The following is a 17624-nucleotide window of genomic DNA, read 5'->3' as shown; positions in this document are numbered from 1 at the left end:
GTCACAGAATATAATGAGGAGGCTTCAAGAAAAGCATTGGAGGATGATGTCGATGCACTAGATGAAGCTCGAGACGAAGTGTTATCACGGGTCACCAAGTACCAGCAAGACCTGAAAAACTACCACAGTCGACGTTTGCGACCAAGATCCTTTCAGGTGGGCGACTTAGTTCTTCGGCTCACACAAAAAAGCCATGAAAAACTCGAGTCGCCATGGCTTGGCCCTTACATCGTCACAGAAGTAATCGAAGGAGGAGCATACAGGATAAAGGACAAGAAGACAGGGGTTGCCGAGCAAAACCCCTGGAACGTGGCGCAACTCAGGCGGTTCTACGCTTAGAGTCGAAATATAGTTCCTCCTTTGTAAAAATACAATGTACTGAAACGCCCGCGAGCTTTCAGACGCACTCTTTTCCTTTTCAGGGCACCGAGTGGGGCTGGAAATGTTTTTAATGAGGCGGGCTCGCGGTGCTGCAATATAGTAAAGATAGTGGAGATATACACCTTTTTTCTTCGACAGGCTCGGGGGCTCACGCCCAGCAATTACAATATAGATCTCCAAATTACAAAAAGATAGTTTCGCCTTGGTGCAAAGCACCTCGCAAATCAATGAAGATACAAAATAGTGATCAGCAAAAAGCTCGGGGGCTCATACCCGCAAATACAATATACTCAATAAAAGATATTTGCCTTGGTTTAACCTCGCAAACACAATAAAGAAAATCGCCACCGAAACACTCGGGGGTTAGGAAAATATATATATATATCTTTGTCTTACAACATATATACAGCAAGTTACAGTTCCTTTCGACAAAGAAGTTATCTACCGAAGAAATAAATTTAGTCGTGCCCTAATAGATCGTCAATGTTAATTTTGTCTTCTTCGGCAGAGGCACCCAGAAAATCGGCATAGTGGCCGTCTGCAAAAAAGTCGGCATCCATTCGAAGAAGATCACCAATTATTTCTTCAGCCACTGGTGTAACTACTGCATCAATTCTATCGACACCCATCCTCCGTCGCCTCAGTCTGGTATGAACTTTTTCAACCACCTTGGTCATATCAAGTTTTGAGTGGCAGATCTGAAGCATGATAAGGGCAAACCTGGCACCAGCTACTAGTTGAGCTCTTACAAAACAATGGATTTTGTGCGAGTCTTTAAACTTGACCATCAACTCAGGAAGGGTCTTAGGCTGAACATTACGGGGAAACATGGAGTTGTAAATCATGGACAACGTCTTGGTATAGAATTCGAGGAATTCACGAACTTGGCATGAGCGGTCTTGAAATCTGACGATTTGTCGGGTGCGTTCAGGGGTAGCCCAAAAAAGGATGCCATGGTCAAGTGCCAGGTTAATAAGATAATTTGATCTTGTGTCAACTCGTTGATCTTCGGCATCAGCGTCTAAAAAGGGACCTATTTGGCGACAGTACACCAGTTAAAGGCAGCAAACAGGCAAAGAAAAAGAGGAAGGTTAAGTTTGAGGAACATACCCGCCATCTCCAGGCTTGCTTCAGTCATCAGTTCAAGCATATGATTCTCTCGGCGCGTAGCTTCAGCAGCTTCAGCAATTGCAGTTTCCTTCAATGCTATGGCTTCTTGAGCTTGTTGAACAACTCGTTTTTCATTCTCAGATGATTTTCGAGACTGTTCCATTATCACGAGAGCTTGTTTTTTCGTCGACTGTAGTTGTTGACGGAGATCGTCCAAGTCTTCATTATGTGCAGCACTCGAAGAACCTCCAACACACTCGACAGCAGAGGACTTTTTCGAGCAAGACACAGCAGGCAAAGCAGTCGAGGAAGGCACCGCGGTATAGTTGTCAAAAATCAACTGGAAAGAAAAACTTCGATATCAATAACTCGGCAATATAGCTTTTCATTAATAAGGTCAGACATTTACATAGCAATTACAAGAGAGAGTTCCTAATGAACAAGTGGGGCAGTTGTCGCCAAAACTATTATGGCGACAGCGTCAAAAGAAAGAAAGCAAAACAAAAGACAGTGGTCTACTTGACCTCCGGCTTCGACGAACTAGGAGCTGGAGTTGGCTTGCATCCAAGGAAGGCAAGGATTTTCTTCGAGTTTGGCTTGGCAGCCTTGATCAAAGATTGCCATCTCTTCGTCTCCATCTTCTGCACATCGCCAACTTTGGCCCAGTCGACGTCTTGTTGGCTGTCAGCAACCAAGGCGATGGTGCCTTCAACACCAATCTTCAAACCTTCTTGTCGAAGACCGTGCGCAAGATCTTCTTGAGAATTGAAGCACTTGGCCAGAGCAGCAAAAGTTTTGGGTTCTTCTTTCTTCGAGAAGAAGTATGGAAAAAGCCGCGACAGGCCCGAGTCAGCATCAGCAATGCCTTGGCGTGCCTCATCTCCATGAATCTCGAGGAGGGAGAGCACGTCGAGAAGGCGATCACCTTCAGGACTTTCGAGCTCATAATCTTGATGCGTCCTCCCTGATAACGCAACATACAACTTGTCAAAAAAGCACGCCAAGAAAAGCATGGGTACCCGAAGAACAAGAAATGGTTAGAGCACTTACTAACAAAACGTCGACTCTGCGACTCTGAGCGAGAGATAATTTCCTCCTCGCGGGTGGTTTGCTAAGTGATGTTTTCACTCAAAGAGGTTTCCGCGTCGTGAAGTCTTTTTCGAAGATCTTCAACAACGGTGGCATTTGATTCAGTCTTCTTGCGCGCTTTTTCGCTTTGCTCCAATTTAAGAGCAAGAGCATCAGCGCGTTTGTTGGCTTCCGCAAGATTGGCTGGAAAAACAACCGACAGTAACAACTGACATGACAAAAATATGATGGAGAGTATTCAACCAGAGAAAGCAGCAAAAATAGTACCTTCAAGTTTGTTCGCATGATCACGGTACCCGACAAATTGGGTACCGAGACGGATAAACTCCTTCATCAAAGGCTGAAGAGAGAGCCAAAGAAAGAAAAATCAATATAGTGCGCGAAAGTTCGACAGCGACAAGCAAAAAAGATGCAAAACACAAAAGAGATCCGAAAATATCGGAACAAAAAAGAAGAAAGGGAAACTTACATCATCCAGTGAAGGAGTCGTGGAATCACCAATTAATTGGGTGGGTTCCTTGGCTGGCTCAACCCTAGCTCTCTTCGGTGAAGAGGCACGGGGGCTCACAACTGGAGCAGTGAGCTCGATGTCTTGATGAGGAGTCGAGGTTTCATCCCCATCAGGTTGAGCTTCAGAGATAACCAAAGTACGAGACGTACTCGTTCGAGCAATCACGTCAATGGGGGGATTTTCATCCTCATCACCACTACAATAAACAGGTAATAATATAAGAGACAACATAGACAAAATATCGGGAGCAAACAACAAAGAGCAACAGAGAACTTACGAGCTGACAAGGGCATCCTCGTAAGGGTTGAAAGTTGTCCTTTCTTCAGTAGGAACAACTTCTTCGGCAGGAGGTGCGTCGGCTTTGGAGGTGCCAGAATCGACAACCTCATCCCTTTTTCTTTTGTTCCCTGGAGAAACAGCAGAAGGAAGGGAACGAGTCGACTCGCTGGCTTCAGATTCAACTTCTCTTTCAGAGGAAGCCGCAGATTTGTGAGAACCCGCGACTTCACTTTCAGGGCGAGAAGTACCATGGTTGTCGTCAGTGACAACAGCCTGTTCTTCGACTTCTCCACCTTCAGGAAGAGGAGGAAGAGAAGCTAGAATTGGATGATTCTACAAAGGCAAGAAATGTCGACAAGAAAGTTATGCAGGGGACATCAGCAAAAATAGCAATCGACAAATAGTAAAATAATCGAGAAGACAAAAAAGTCGAGAGGACAAAATACTAGTTGGAGAAAATACCTTGGGGAGAGGGTTGGAGACACTATATGGCTCCACACGGCAAGAAGATGGAATAGGATCTTTCTTGCTGAGCAATGAAATTCTTCGGATAAGTTTCTCCAAGTCCTTTACAGAAAGGTCCTTGGAGAGCCTGTTAGCATTTTTTTCGCCAGCATACGTCCAAAGGGGATTTTTGCGAGCCTGCAGAGGCTGCACCCTAATCCTAAGGAAATAAGCTGTGATTTGGATACCCGACATTTCCTTGCCGCGGGTATTCTGAAGCTCATGGATACGAGACATTAGCGCCTCTGTCGCTGTTTTCTCTTCTTCGGTAGCTTCAGCGTCCCAGGAACGGCGGCGAAGAATCTTGGCGCTTCCATCAAAAGGAGCTATGTTGTACTCCACCGAGTTAGCGCTTTCTTCGCGCACATAGAGCCATCTTTTGCGCCACCCTTGGACGGAGTCGGGGAATTTGACGTCAAAGTACTCGACGTCAGGGCGAACGCAAATAATAGCACCGCTTATGTTGTAGGCGATGTTGTGGGAGCCATTACGGCGGAGGCAGAAGATGCGTTTCCACAGAGCCCAGTTAGGAGGAACTCCGAGGAAGCATTCACAAAGAGTAATGAAAATTGCGACATGGAGGATGGAGTTGGGAGTCAGCTGATGCAGCTGCACCCCATAAACAAAGAGAAGACCGCGGAGGAAATCGTGAATGGGGGTAGAAAGGCCGCGAATGAGGTGGTCGACGAAACTGACCCGATACTCGATCGGAGGCGAGGGATAGCTTTCTTCGCTGGGGAAGCGCAGCGCGTCCTTCGTCTTCATGAGCCCGAGCTTCTTCATCAAGTTCAGGTCTTGGTTGGAGATTTTGGATCTCTCCCACTCCAGATCTTCCGCCGCCATCTTCGATTCAGGAGTGCTGTGGCGAGTGAGCCGCGCGCGTGGTGGCATTAACAATGGCGAAAGCGCGAAGTGCGAGTGTGGCTGAGCTCAGGAAGTGTTGGGCGCAATGGGGATTTTTGCAGAGGAGTAGCAGAGGTGTGGCGCAGGCGAAAGTATGAACGGAGGAAGAAGAAGACCTTATATAGAGAATTGGCGAAGCGACGCACCGTGGGATGAAGTAATTTTGTGGTGGATGTTGCACACGTGGCTAAGGGGTAAAAGAGTATTTTGACTATGAGGGAACGGAACAGGCGCCACAGTGCGTGCGCCAGGAAAAGCGGAGGACGTGGGACCCCCACTTGCACGACGTGTCAAATTGATGAGGATTCTGGGCCCGCAAGACAGAGAGAGAGCAGTACTCGCGTTTTCCCGATACAGTGGTCGTGGCTATCGTCAGTAGTGACGTCACTTTGATTAAAGGAAAAATCTCGGCAGTGAAGATTAAAGAAATTGGCGACAGTAAAAGAATATCGATTATTTCGAGAGCCTTTGATCAAATACAAGTTTTTGACCAAATACTCGGGGGCTACTTTAAGAAAAGGAAAAAGTTCGAGTATGACAAAATAGAAATGGCGAGAGCCTATGATCAAACGCAAGCATTTGTTCATAGCCTCGGGGGCTACTCCCATCGGGAGCGCTGGTCGCGCACCCGATAGATATGAAAAGTTCGAGAAAGAATGACAATATAGCGGCATAAGGTGTTGAGCCTACAACCAAGCACAAGTCCTTGGCTGTAGCCTCGGGGGCTACTCCCATCGGGAACGCTGTTCGCGTGCCCGATGAAATTATAAAAAAAAATATATAAAAAAAAGAAGAAGTGAGCATATTTCGAGTTATACAAATAACTCTACATATACTCCCATCGGGAAAGCAAGATAAGTCATCCGTTGACTCAATAAAATGTGCTATTCCAACAGCCGGAAAAGCACTCGACAATATATTCTCAGAGCGCTAAAAGTCGCGAATAAATCTCTGAATGCCGCAAAACTTTGCGAAGGTAAGACCCCAGATCCGTTCTGAGCGGCGTGGCACCGTCTCTGACGTCGGTTTGCTACTTTTTTCCGTATCAACAGATACGAAGAAAAATCCTAACGGACGCGTTAGGTACCCGATAAAATATGACTGGGGCTCGACAGAATGGTAAGACCTTAAGCGGCACCTGTCGAGTTAACACCAGTATCCCGAGATCATGTCCAGGGACGTGATCTTGAAGTAGGTTTTTGCGGATTGCCAATAGAGCAGTTAACTAGTACCTGATCCGTCAGATGAACTAGCCCCAACTACCATTATCCCTGTACAATATAGAATTGCGTATCCAAAGATATGTGATAAGCTTGGCAAAGATATCAAATGCTTATAAAATTGGAGATTTTTCCTGATTCTTCGATTCAAGCAAAATCTCGGGGGCTACTGACATAGGCATCTCCAATGGGCCTGCCGAAGATGGTGCTCGGGGTTTACTGAAGGCCCATGACTCGAAGAATATAAAGTTCGGAAGCCCAAGATAGTGTTAAGGAAAGCTAGAGTTGTATTAGGAAATATAGACTTGTAATTTTACGGGACGGGTCAGAAACCCTCCCGGACTCTGTAACTTGTGTATTACGAATCCCTCGGCTCCGCCTCCTATATAAGGGGGAGTCGAGGGACAAAGAGAGGATCGATTCATTGTTTCACGTAACCCTAGTTTTCATAATCGTCGAGTACTTTTCGGCTGAAACCTTCGAGATCTACTTGCCCTCTACTTCCAACTAAACCGTAGTCTACAATCCGTAGGCATTGATAAGTTAATCCCTTGTCACTCACCCTGGCAAAGTACTTTTTGATACTCGTGCAACTACATCATTCATTTCTCAGCAATTCATCATTAAACATGGGATTAGTTGCACTAAGCTAGATACACCTATCACCATACTATCTGCGGGGGGAACGATAGTAGTAACCCACATTAAACAGGGACAAGTCATTATGATCAATAAATGTGCGTTTGACGCAGACCTATTTGTTCTACCTATGAAGGACATGGATGTCATTCTTGGTATGAACTGGTTAGAGGCAAATGGAGCCTTGATAGATTGTGCGAACAAGACAGTGTCTTTGAAAAGCCCAGATGGAGGCAGGATGATTTATCAAGGAGATAAGCATACCCAGATTGAGGTTGAGTTACAATTGAATAGCATGAAGGAAGTGAAACTTGAGGACATACCCGTAGTTAATGAGTTTCGGGATGTTTTTCCAAAGGAATTACCTAGAATGCCACCAGATAGGGAGATAGAGTTCACTATCTACCTAATCCCGGGAACAGCTCCGATTGCTAAGGCACCATACAAGATGGGGCCTAAGGAGTTGAAGGAACTCAAGGAACAATTGGATGACCTAGAACAGAAAGGATTCATTCAAGAGAGTATTTCACCATGGGGATCACCAGTTATATTTGTGGATAAAAGAGATGGAGGCCGAAGGATGTGCGGAGACTATAGGAACTTGAACAATGTTACTATCAAGAACAAGTATCCACTTCCCAGAATACATGATCTATTCGATCAAGTTAGAGGAGCAGGAGTCTTTTCCAAGATTGATCTGAGATCAGGATACCATCAAATAAAGATCAAAAATGAAGATGTTCCTAAAACTGCCTTTGTTTCAAGGTATGGACATCATGAGTACCTAGTCGTACCTTTCGGGTTAACCAATGCCCCCGCAATATTCATGAATCTCATGAATAAGATATTCATGCCATATCTTGACAAGTTTGTCATCGTGTTCATCGATGATATCTTGATATATTCCAAGGATAAAGCTGAACATGCAGAGCATCTTAGGATGGTGTTGCAAACCCTAAGAGAGCATCAGCTCTATGCCAAATTCAGCAAGTGTGAGTTTTGGCTAGACCAAGTAGAATTTCTTGGACATGTCATCAGCAAGGATGGAATAGCAGTAAACCCAAGTAAGGTAGCAGCTGTTTTAGAATGGGAAGCACCTAAGAATGTCAAGGAAATTCGAGGATTCTTAGGAATGGCAGGGTACTACAGAAGATTCATCGAAGGATTCTCCAAGATAGCAGGACCAATGACTAAGTTGTTAAGGAAGAACACACCGTTCATGTGGTCTGATGAGTGTGAGCAAAGTTTTCAGACTCTAAAGGAGAAGCTCACCACAGCACCGGTGTTAGCGGTTCCAGAAGTTGGCAAGGATTACACAGTGTATTGTGACGCATCCAAGCATGGATTAGGTTGCGTACTCATGCAGGATCGGAAAGTAATATCTTATGGATCAAGGCAACTCAGACCTCATGAAGTGAACTATCCAACACATGACCTAGAGCTAGCAGCAGTCGTATTTGCACTAAAAACTTGGAGACATTTTCTCTATGGAGCCAAGTGTGAGCTTTATACAGACCACAAGAGTCTCAAGTACTTCTTCACTCAGAAGGAACTGAACATGAGACAGAAAAGATGGCTCGAGTTAATCAAGGATTATGATCTGACCATCAATTACACTCCAGGAAAGGCTAACGTGGTAGCGGATGCCTTAAGTAGAAAGAGTACTGGAGGAGTAGAACAAGAAATAGCACCGGAGTTGAAGAAGGAAATAAGCCAAGCACAGATACAACTTTGGGAGAAGGAAGCACATGAAGGACTATCAGCACTACAAGTTGCAGATGAATTAAGTGTGAACTTAAGAAATGAGTTTATCATGGGTCAACTTGATGATCCATTCATCATGGAGGAAATGAGAAGGATCGATGAAGGAAGACCATCAGAGTTCCATCGAGGAGAGTCTGGATCATTATGGTTCCAGAAAAGGATTTGCGTTCCAGATAACGCCGAGGTCAAGGAAGTTATACTTAGAGAAGCTCATCAAACACCGTATTCAATTCATCCAGGAAGTACCAAGATGTACATGGACCTAAAAGAGTTATTCTGGTGGAATAACATGAAGAGAGAAATTGCACAATATGTGGCCGAGTGCCATACTTGTCAAAGGGTGAAGGCAGAGCACCAAAGTCCAGCAGGACCATTACAACCTTTACCAATCCCAGAATGGAAGTGGGAAGAGATAGGAATGGATTTCATCACCGGACTACCCATGACCAATAAAAACAAGGACATGATATGGGTAATCGTGGACCGGTTGACGAAGAGTGCACATTTCTTAGCCGTAAACCAACAGGACAAAGGAGAAAAACTCATAGATCTTTACATCAAAGAGATAGTAAGTAAACATGGAGTTCCCAAGAAAATAGTGTCAGATCGAGGATCTGTGTTCACCTCAGCCTTTTGGAAGCAACTTCATGAAGCTTTAGGATCTAAATTGGACTTTAGCACTGCATATCATCCTCAGACGGGAGGACAAACTGAAAGGACAAACCAGATACTCGAGGATATGCTTAGGGCTTGTGCCCTAGATTTCGGAGGATCGTGGGAGGAACACTTACCTTTAGCAGAGTTTTCATACAACAACAGCTACCAAAGCAGCATCAAGATGGCACCGTTTGAAGCTCTATATGGAAGGAAGTGTAGGTCACCTATCTGTTGGTACGAGGCAGGTTCAAGCAAGGAGTTTGATCCAGATTATGTGAAGGAGAAGCAACAGATAATTGATGTGATAAGGGACAGACTCAAGATAGCCCAAAGCCGACAGAAGAGTTACGCAGACCAAAAGAGAAGGACATGGGAACCAAAAGTAGGAGACATGGTTTATCTTAAAGTAAGTCCGTTGAAAGGTCTCCAGAGATTTGGAGTGAAGGGGAAGCTTAGCCCTAGATACATCGGACCTTTCAAGATATTGAGTCAGAACCGAGGGTTAGCTTTTGAATTGGATCTACCGGGAAGGTTAGCCCAGATACACAATGTATTCCATGTGTCACAACTCCGGAGATGTCTAAAGACACCAGATGAGCCAGTATCTCATGACGAGCTAGATCTTCAGCCAGATCTGACTTACATTGAGAAGCCAGCCAAGATTCTCGAGGAGAACTGGAAACAACTCAGGAACAAAGCTATTAAGTATTGCAAGATCCAATGGAAGCATCATCCCGAGAGAGAAGCCACCTGGGAAAAGGAGGAAGATTTGAGGAAGTCATATCCAGAACTGTTCAGGTATTACAACCACAACTTCGGGACGAAGTTTTCTTTAAGGGGGAAAGGCTGTAATATCCCAGGTTTAGAGACGATTGAGGGGTAGAATTTAGGAAGGGATGTGCATTGCATCGTAAAATCTGGGGAAATTTCGCGCTTTTATAGAAAAACTGCATTAAAGGGGGACAAGTTTCTCTCTCGACACCATATAGGATTAGGGTTTCGAGAGTGCGATAAACTTGGACCTAACTAAACTCAATTAGGGTTTTCGACAAGAGAGGGGAACAAATTCCTTCTCAACTTAAGTTGCATGATTGAATTCCAACATGTTATGTTTGAATTTCAAATTCAAACCTTAATTATTATAATTCAAATATGATAATTCAATAAACAATTGAATAAATAAGAATATAAAACAATATAATATATAAGTAAAGCTCATTAGAGAAAACCTTGAGCTTTATTGATTAACACACAAGATACATTGTCAATTTACATTATCCAAATTAAATTATAAATATTACAACACATTACAGAAATTAAATAAATGAAAATGAAAATGAAAATTACAAAGATATGCAAATGGCTAAACTACTAACTAAATTCTTCAAGAATTCTTGATCAACACTTGATGAAGAGTTTCTTGAGCATCCATATGATCCCTGCAAGCAAAACATCAAAAAGGAACAAACATAATGCCAAGTGGCAATATCACTTGGCAGGTTAGTGTAAAAAAAAGGAATAGAGAGGATAATCTCAACACTGCCGGGGGAACCAAGCCAAGGACCAAGTCCCAACCTGTGAAGCACACAGGTAGCTCACAGGGTGTGCCGGCTCAACAGCACACACAGACCAGGGGAGAGTCACCAAAGTGACCTGGTGGAGCTGTCGACCAAGGAAGCATGGTAAATGGGGTATAAAACCTTTTCACCGCCCAAACCCTAGCTGTTCATCGACAGCAGCTCCAAAGGGTAAGAACACAAGAACAGGAAGAACACAGAACCACCACAAAACCTTCAGAAACAGTTCAGTTTCACCAGAACTGATCATTGTGCTCAAGCCACCATGGAGTAGATCAAGCACCAGCTAGCAAGGAGGAGCAGGGCAAGCACAGAAACCATCCAGAAGCAAAACCTCTACACCAACACCAATTTCTAGGAGCTGGAGTGAGGTATACCATGATCATGAACAAACCAGATGGTTTTGTTCACTATTTGCACAACCATGATCACACAGACACACAGAAAGGGTAGGAAACCCTGGTTGTATCATCACTTGGTTGCAAAACCATCTGGTGCCAGCAAACAAAAGACAGGCTAGCAGGAAAACAACCAAGGGAACACTGGTTGTGTCAACACAGTGACACAACCAGAGAAATCCAGCAAGGATTTAATCCTATTTAGCCACCCAAAGTCACCAAGCACATAACAGTTTAGCTACACCATCAGAATGGCAGAAATATAAGTTTTCTGCAAGCATTTGTTAACATCAAAGGCTTCTGGCAATCAAATATGATCAACCAGTAAGCAATTATCCATAAACAGCAAGCCACCTGAGGTGGGAGCTACCAAAACAACAAGGAATTGCTGTTGAGGTCACCTCAACCACAAAACCTTCCAAGCCATGCACACAGATCATTACCCAGAGGGTTCAGAGTGAGCTGGGGTTCCCAACCAATGGTTGGCATCCCTCTAGCTTCAATATATCAAGCAATAGGATCATCACTGACAAGCAGTTCACCTCATTTATCCAGCTAATTAAACAAGGCTACACAGATAAATGAGACATATAAATAAACAGTGCACAGACACTTGCAAATGATCCAGAAGATCACTGCAAGCATCATCAGATGCTTAAGCAAATAAAAGTATGCACCAGCACAGGCCAGTATGTCACACACAGACACAAGGAGGAGCATCAGTGAGTCACAAGTCATAAGACAGCAACCATCTCCAAGCATCTGATGATCATTTGATCATCAGGGCTTGGCAGGGCATGCAAGAGCATGCTAGAACCAAGTCTAGCTCTAAACCATGCACCATATATACTAAATAGCCACAGCTCATGACTAATTGCATCACAGATAATCAAATAAATCATATATAATTGTATCCAGAAGCACACCATCAAGGGATGGAGCTGTTTAGCCAACAGCTATGCTCAATAGAGCATTTCCATGATTTACAACTCAATAAGCAACATACCAGGGGCACTGGTTCTTGCAGATTGCAAGGATTACCACAGTAATCAAGCCAGGGGCCAAGAAGATGAACACACATGATAGCCTAGCAGAAGTAGCAATAGCAGGAACAACTTGGCAGGCCATGAGCATCATAGGATGCTCATGGGCATGTATACATGAACCACAACAGCAATAATGGCAAACACACAAGCATGAGTCAGAGAGAGGAGAGCACCAGTACAAGCACAGCACTAGAGCTAGGTCATGGCACATAGAGCAGCAGCAGCTAGCACAACATGGCAGCAATAGAGGTAGCACAGCACAGAGCACCTAAGCGCAGGAGCAGCAGCAGCACAACAACCTGGACGCCAATGCATCCAGTGGAGGAGGAGGAGGAAGAGCAGACAAGAGAGAGAGAGAGAGTGGAGCACATACTAGGGCGAGCAGACAGTAGTCGCGGCCATGGCGGCCACGGCGGCACACGCCGGTCGCACGACAGCGCCAGGCCAGGCCAAACCACGCCTCAACCAGCGCCGCAGCACCCAGCACCACTACGGCGGGGCTCACGGCGGCGCCATAGCGCCAGGAACGCCAGCGAGCAGCGAGGTCGCTGCGGATCCCGTAACCCTAGACACAGAGAGGGGGTCGGGACGAGCGGGAGCCACGCCAGCTCCAGATCTACGCGGAGGAGCGTGACCGGCGTCGTGGGGTGGTTCGATTGCGCCCCATGGCGAGGGCCAAGACCGCCGGAGTCCGCAGGAATCGGCCGGCGACGGCGGAGGCGACGCGGGTCGCCAGAGCGCGAGGGGATTAGGGTTTCTGCCAGCGAGAGAGGAAGGGGACGAGTGAGGCCGACCGAGCCGGACCGAGCGGGTCGGTTCGACCTAACCCGTTGGGCTCCACTGACAGGTGGGCCCAAGGGCAAATCTGTCTTTTCACAATTTTGTTAAAACCACAAACTTTGAAAAAGAATAGAAAATGGTTAAGAACTCTAAAAAAATAAATAAAAATATGAAAATCACTCAGAATAAAATTCTCTATCATAAAAAAATATGAATAGGAATTATTGAGACAATTCAAAATGAGTCATATTTAAATACAAGGAATTAATCATTAAAAATCAAATCTTATATTTTTAATGATAAAAAATAAGTCCATAAATACCTTTGGACTCTAAAAACACCTTGACAACATTTCAAGGTAGTATTTTACCCTAAACGGAGTATCCCTAAATTGTTCTTAGTAATTACCTCTTGCATGAAATAATAAAGCATCGGGAAGGGGGAAACAAAACCCTAAAAACTGAATCATGCATAATTGCTTTTTTAACCACTGCCCTTATCGGACAATGATGCTATTTTGCAGCAACAGAGGACAAGGGCCAGTCCACACCATCAAACTGCAACAGTTTGCAGTCTTCAGGCAAGTTCATCGCTTGCTCATGTCATTTGAGTATTTTTATCAAATTACCTGCAAAATACTATGTTATCACTCTTGCATAAAAAGCAAAACCACTATTTTCATAACTATGAATATGACTATGTGGTTGGCAATGGAACCATGGAATGTGTTGACATGGTGGAGGTTCCATTGCAATGGGTTTATATCCATCTAGGATTAAAACAACAAATGTCGTCCAGTGATTCTTGTGCTGTAAAACTCGTGTTAACCATAAGATCTGGATTGGGACGGAGTAGTCAATTGTATTTCCACCTCTCGTACATCAACGGATGCGCTTACCGTAGACACTTGATCCCGAGGGACAAGCGGTGGGGTGGGGATCCCATTCTAATTCCCCACGGTAATGCGGTCTATGATGGGTTGCATCTACCAGCGAAGGAGTTTATGGTAGTTAGCCCGAAACTGTCGTCGTGGTCGGGGGCCATCCTTAATTGGTATAAGTACACCGGCGTGGACCCAGGGTCGGGGATTGCAACAAAGGGTGGGTGTGCGAGGTAGCGGAGGAATATGATTGGCTAAGACCTTATACCGGGCCTCACACCAAAGGAAGTGTGGACGGGAAAGCTGCCCGATTGGCACCATGGTTAAGATCTCTTATGGGTAAAGCAACACACCTCTGCAGAGTGTAATGAATCGTGACCTGTCACTCCCTGTTCCGGGTTTGGAACTGCGAACGCTGCCGGAAAGGAACTCCATGAAGTTCTAGTAAACCGGTGAAGGCTGACGGACATAGTTCTTCTAAATAAAAGCAACCTCTTGAAGAAATGATTATCAAAACCAGGATAGTCTTGAGGAGGACATCGACAACCAGGAAGGAGCAGAAGAAATCTGCTATGTAGAGCCAGACCTCTCCGGAGGTGTAGAAGGCGTAGACTATCTTATAGTCTACGGAACCAGGAACGGTTCCGAAGGAGAACAAGCCTAGGATCGTGGAGTAGTAGTAATAACCGAGCAGTATGAACACTTAGTACTTAGCTGCTCGAGGAGAATAAATGTATAACCTGCTAAGACTTCTATATTGTAAGTTAAGCTGGGTTCACCTCGAACCCAGGAGTATTCCTCTCTGGACCCAGGAGGAACTCTGTGATGATATGTACATATGGTTTGTAATAATAAATGAATGAGTTATGGACCAGCTATGTTCTGTTGTACTACTCTGAGGGATGTAATATTTGCGGATTGGTACTTCGTGAATGTTATATCAACGACTGGCATACTACAACATGCAGTGGTATGCAAGGTCACCACATCCTCCCATGTGGAAAGATTCTAGATGGGTCATCTCAACCAGTTGTCATGATACCTACAACAAGAGCAAGTCAGAAGATGATGAAGTTATATCCATTGACAGTGATAGCAAGGTTGTTATTCTTATCCTAGCTGCGCTGCACCAATCAGCCGACTACATACTAAAATTGATGAATCAAGAAAGCAAAGAGAATTGGCATCACGTAGCCCTTGATTGCTTCCACTACACCATGGCTATCCTTGCCAAACATTCACAAGCTGTGGATATTACCTCGGATGAGCTCATCCACCAGTGGGCCGTCGAAGGCATCCTGTCTCGTCAGGCTATCAAGGCAAAAGAAAAAACTGGCTTCATCAGCAGCAGCAAGTGTTCCTATATGCATCGAGTTGGGAGGATCATCCTTGAAGCATTTAAGGAGTACTCTCTATTGCAGCTACCATTTTCACCTGCTAATGAAGCTAATGAAGCCACATGTACTGCTGCACAATTTCTTGTTTACCATGCCCTCATTGTGGACAGCATCACAGTAGATGAACTATATGATAACAAGAAGAAATGGGTACCACTGCATGTAAGCCGAGAATGGTTGTTGAGCCAGGAGGAAGAAGCCAGGGGTACCACTGCATTTATTCGAAGAGGCTGCTCGCAACAATCACCCATACTTTCCAAACTAAATCAATTCTTGCCCAAACTCTGCTTTCTTCGTGTCCTTGATCTCTCCTACACTCCACTAAAATCACTCCCTTGTTCCATTGGCTGTCTCCAGAACCTTCGGTTGCTCTCACTTCGAGGCTGCCATGATCTCAAAACTCTCTTTGTTTCTTCCACAACTAGTGACACATATTCAACCAAAAGTACGAGTTCACCATTGTCCAGTCTATGCCAGCTTGAAATCCTTGATATGAATGGAGTTCCTTTTTCTCATCTGACGCAAGATGTAGCCAATCGAAAGAGCAATTTGATATATCTCGACATGTCACATTCACAGATAGCGGCGTTCCCTCCCAACTTCTTCCAGATCATGTCAAATCTTGAAGAGCTTATTCTTGTAAACTGCTCCAACCTTGTGGAGCTACCTCCTTCCATGGTTGCACTATCCAGCCTAAGTACCCTTGAGATCACAAAGATTCAAATAAGATACTTCCCCCATAAGATATTTGAAGAAATGCAGAAGCTTCAGTCGCTTAAACTCATTGACAACAATAACTTGATTTCACTCTCAAGGCCAATCTCTAGGGTCCATACTATCAGATTGGAAGGGCATCATAACCTGAAATCCTTCTCGTTGATTGGCGCACCTCTTATTCAGCACTTGTCCTTGCGTGGATGTACAAAACTTAGGTCCATCGAGCTCAAGAATCTTGGTGCTTTGGAGGAGGTTGATTTGTCAGGTACATCTATTGACGAGCTCCCTGCAGATATCCCTAATGGTCCGCAACTCAGACGATTGCTCCTAGTGGGTGTTCGGTCTCTGTGGCGATTTCCTTGGCATATGCTAGAGAGACTTCCAGAGGTGTTTTACTTGGATCATTGCAACGAAGGAAATGGTAATCACTTTGATCAAGTTTCTCAAGTGTGTGTTTCCAACACCATGTTCTTCTGTAGCTTCGGAGAATCTTGCGTGGATCTAGTAAGGGATGGACGATTTTTCCATTCTTTCTATGTTTGAGTCACTCCATGCACTACAAATAACATGAGATTACAACATGAAGAAATGGTTGATAACCAGTTGCAAGAGTTGGTGCAGAAGCAATTAACATGTATGGATGCATATAACAGTTGCTATGCACAGGAAATTGAAATTGTGTCACCAAATCCAGTCCACCGAACTGACCGCCATGTGGAGATCACAGGGATGAAAGAACCACCTTCTGGTTTATACAATCTTCTATCTGTCACTAAATCAGTATCAGTGACATGTGATACTGCTATGGAATTTTTTTCTGATTGGAGCGATTTCCATGATCTAGAAGAATGCGAGCTACTTTGGTGCCATAAAATGGAGCAAGTTTTCAAGTATTCTCCAGGCTTGAAAAAACTACGAAATGTGCATGCCCGTAACCTGAGAACTCTAGTTTTGTTCTGCTCAGAATTCAGTAGTATTGCCTTCAGTTCATTAGAGAAACTGCACTTGGAGTACTGCCCAAGATTGGAGGCCATGATGCCAGATGCTGTAACACTACCATGTCTCAAGACACTTGACATCCTATTCTGCTACAACCTGAAGAAAATTTTCATCAGCAGTATTGATCTGCTAGATGATACGTATCAGCTTCCGAACCTCCAAAGGATACATCTACAAGATCTGCCACTGCTCCAACAATTCAGCAACAACAACAAAGCCACCATAACTGCACCCATGTTGAAGGAATTTCACGTCCGGGGATGTTGGAGCCTCCGAAGCCTCCCGTGCCTACAAGATCAGCAAGAGATGGTGACGGTGAATGGTGAGAGGAGCTGGTGGAGAAAGCTCGAGTGGCTCTCGACCTCACACTACGATAGCTACGAGCCCAAGCTTCCACCGAAGTTCGCCTCCTTCAACGAACACACCAAGGTGACCAGCTACCTCAGATGAATCACCTAGGATTATCCACACATCTATTCAACCATCAATTGGTATGTTAATTCCTCCCGGTGTATACCATTCAGCACGAGTTCCTAAGCTCCGGATTTGTTAGCAGTGTTCCACAAAAAGATACACCCATTTTATATATGTCAATTGCCCTTGTGTCCATCCGACACAAGTGGAGATACTCTACCAGGCCCGACCTTCATGTTTATTATTCTTGTGATATATATATATATTATTGGAGTGTGAGATATTCTATATGTTTGGTGACGTATGTGTGTCTGTGTGTCACTTGAGTTGTAATAAGCCATGTACTGTTGATGTTGGTG

General features: G+C 44.6%; 1 pseudogene; it reads left to right on the top strand.

The window, feature by feature from the left end:
* LOC124646938 overlaps positions 1-17406 on the top strand; it is a 46191-nt pseudogene extending 28785 nt beyond the window's left edge.
* The last annotated feature ends 218 nt before the right edge of the window (positions 17407-17624 follow it).

Source organism: Lolium rigidum, chromosome 4 (assembly GCF_022539505.1).
Source record: "Lolium rigidum isolate FL_2022 chromosome 4, APGP_CSIRO_Lrig_0.1, whole genome shotgun sequence".
Lineage (NCBI taxonomy): Eukaryota > Viridiplantae > Streptophyta > Magnoliopsida > Poales > Poaceae > Lolium > Lolium rigidum.
Note: the sequence above shows the minus strand (reverse complement) of the source record. Positions and strands in the feature narration are given on the sequence as shown.